Source organism: Olea europaea, unplaced genomic scaffold, assembly GCF_002742605.1.
Source record: "Olea europaea var. sylvestris unplaced genomic scaffold, O_europaea_v1 scaffold2709, whole genome shotgun sequence".
Taxonomy (NCBI): Eukaryota; Viridiplantae; Streptophyta; class Magnoliopsida; order Lamiales; family Oleaceae; genus Olea; species Olea europaea.
In genome coordinates this window covers 133,709-137,131 of record NW_019245496.1, presented here as the reverse complement: position 1 = coordinate 137,131, position 3,423 = coordinate 133,709, and the positions used below count along the sequence as shown (strand labels likewise).

The following is a 3,423-nucleotide window of genomic DNA, read 5'->3' as shown; positions in this document are numbered from 1 at the left end:
TTTTATCCACATACACTGAATTTCCTACAGAGGGTTGTTAGAATACCCGCAATAAGCATGAAGATGTCGGATATTCCCCCGGACCAGTACTCTTGGAGAAAGTATCGTCAAAAGCTTATCAAAGGTTCTCCACATCCCAGGCGAGTTTATTATTAATCTGTTTGATACATAGAATTAAACATCCTCATCAATTAATGCTTTTTTATGATATCTTTTTTAGTAAAATCCAGTACTAGACATTTGACAGTGTCACGACTCAAGATATGGCTAGTTGAATAAAAATTTGATTATTTACTTGTAAATGGTACAAATTTCAGGGGATATTACAAGTGTAGCAGTATGAGAGGATGCCCCGCTCGTAAGCATGTTGAACGGGCATTGGATGATCCAACGATGCTAATTGTTACCTATGATGGAGAGCATAATCATAAACTGTCGAGTGCACAAACACCGACATCTCTAGTCCTCAGGGACGAATCCAGCATCGAAGTTCAGCTAGGGCGGAGTTTAACCGTTGACCGTTGACTATCGACCATCAACTATCGTAATAGCCCGATTGTTTATTAAATTTTGATTAAATAATATTAAAAGTTATTCAATATATATGTAAATGCATTAAAATACAAAAGTTATATACATATGAAAATATAATTCAATACAATCCAACATCTTCTCAATTAAAATTTTTCCATTTATCCTAATTTCCTAAACATAAATTCCCAAATCAATAATAATAATTCATAAAACATAAGTTACTTATCATAAATCACAATTCTCCATAATAACTCACAATTTACAGATAACATTCATTATTCAACTTCAACAAGTCAATACCTAATTCTTATAATTCTAGAAAAAAAAAACAACAACGACAGAGAGAAAGAGAGTAAGAGAAACGCGCTCACCAGTCTGCTCGAGCTCGAAGATTCTGACTTTCTGAGACTAGAAGGGCAATCGGGCAGAACACGTTTTTGGCTGCACCGGTGACTCCTCCTCGCGGCCTCGCCCCTGTCACCTGGCGTCCGCATCGCCTGTTGGTAGCTGTTGTGGTGTTGCCTCTGCTTTGAACGGAAATTGTAGAATGGAGAAGGCCAGAAGGGAGGAAAAGGGTTTGCGCCTCCTTTGCGTGTCAGAGAATTAGAGATAGAATGGATTGAATTTGAATGGATTGAATTTGGTCATTTCATTTGAAGTCTTGGACCATTTGTTGGCCACTTGGGGGAAATCGGGCTAACATTTTTAAACAAAAAAGAGGCCCAATGTGTCAATTCTTATCAGCCCAAACAAAACAAAACAAAAAATGGAAAATTGGGTCTTCTCTTCCTTTCCATCTTCCTCGGCTCTGCAACTACCATCGCCTGTTGACTGCTACGGTGCTACCCGGCGATGCTGAACATTCCGGCGGAGCCAGCACGCGCGGCCGCACCCCCTCGCCAGGTGCTGGCTCCGCCACTGCTAGTCCTGGAATCATCTTGATCTGAACGAAGAAAGTCTTATTATTCAATGGCCTAGATGTTGCCACACATGCAAAGAAAAAGACTTCAAAGATGGGGAAGAATAGGTGGGTGGTCTACTGGGGATGCTCTCTCATCTGTTTATTACTGTCACTATTTTTTTTTTATTTTTTTTTTTATTACTGTCACTATTTGCGGGTTGAAAAAACTTTGATTCTGTGTAGAAAAAAGGAGAAGGAAGAAAAAGAGAGCAAATTGTTGATTTGGTGGGAATTGAATCATGCAGTCAGTGGGGTATTCTCAACTCTCTCTATATAATTGTGACGGAGGTTTCAAACTTTTGCAACTTGTCCATACCGATCCTCAATCTAATTAGATTTGTCTTACTTTCCACTTTTGTAGCATATTGGTCTCTAGTGGACGAATCTAAGTTGCTGTTAAATGGTTGAAGTTCAATTAAAAATTTTTGCTATTATATTAATCAAAAAGGACAAAAAAGGTATTGAAGGAAAAAAAAACAACTTGTTCTCACTCAATTTATTACCATCCTCGCTCATCCTAAACTCCCACACGGGGAAGGAGAGAAAGAAAGTGAAACAATTAACTGGAGGCATCTTTTTGTTAACAGTAGGCTGGATGGGGAAGAAGACTAGGGTTGGAAAGGCCCAGATTTGTTGTTCCGAACTTATGTTTCTCCAATATAGTTTTGACAAATCGTATGTCATTTATTCTTAACAAATGAAAAGACGTTAATAGATTTTTGAAATTTGGCTCATTACATGCTAGCATTTACGATTTGTTAAGAACATGTGTTGCATTAAAGAATCAAAAACATATTAGAGGGGACAAAAAGATAGAGGCAAAATATCTCAACTAAAGAGTTTGCAGAAAGGTAGAGAAAAGATTGACAGAAGTAAAAAAAAAAGACAAATTGACGAGATGAAAAAGTAGTTTGCCTTTTCTTTTTAGTCTTTTCCCTTTTTATTCATTGAGTTAAGTTCTTGTCAATTTACTCATAACAAAATCAAATACGTAAGAGTCGTGTCTTTTTAATGGTAAAATAAGCACACAACTACAATCTTATAAAGTTGAAGACTTAAATATCAAAAAATAAAATGAAAGATCTAAATCCAAAACTACACGTAGTTTGAGAACCCCCAAAGTAATTTTCCTAGTATAATAAGTTGATTCTCATTGTCTTCCTCTTGTATTTTGTATCAAGATACAAGTGATGCCAACTTTTACTTGTTCCAATTTCCACTAGCAATATTATCTTATTGTTTGAGCCCAATTTTTAGGTTAAAATATATTTTAGAATAGTGTTCTATTGAATAATGTGTGGTTAAATAGTAAGAAAAAGATTTAAATTTACGTGTAAAATTATTTTATAGGAGAACGTGTAATTAAAAATGAGTTTTGAAAAAAATGAATTTTTGAAAAAATGGAAGTCAAACATAGGCGTTCTGAGAAAGTGTATTCCATTAAAACACTTCAATATAATGTTAATCCAATCATAATACTACTTGTACATAAGCAATTACATAACAGTTTATATATAGATGAGATGTCAAAAAGAGAAATGCAGAAATTTTTCTTTCTATTTGGTTGAAGAAAATTGGATCTAATCATATTTCACCACATCATGTGCATTTAAATCATTATATAAATTTATTATGTGCAAATAGCACAATCGCAATCATATAATATTAGTTAGTCAATTAAAGAAATTAAACAATATATTTAAACAAATTATCTAGGGGAAAGATGAATGCCTTTAATTTAATTTAACCCCTGTTTGAGCCCCATTTTTACCTCATTAAAATGAAAAATATGACCGTTATCCATCACATCAAGCCACCATTTTTGAATTTCTATCTCTGGTGTGGGGCCCATAACAACTCTATTTCTCATTCTCATTCTCATCCTCATTATAATGTGGCTCAAACGGACTCTTAATTTAATTTACTTT

General features: G+C 34.7%; 1 pseudogene; it reads left to right on the top strand.

Moving 5' to 3' along the window:
* LOC111383533 overlaps positions 1–525 on the top strand; it is a 10,375-nt pseudogene extending 9,850 nt beyond the window's left edge.
* The last annotated feature ends 2,898 nt before the right edge of the window (positions 526–3,423 follow it).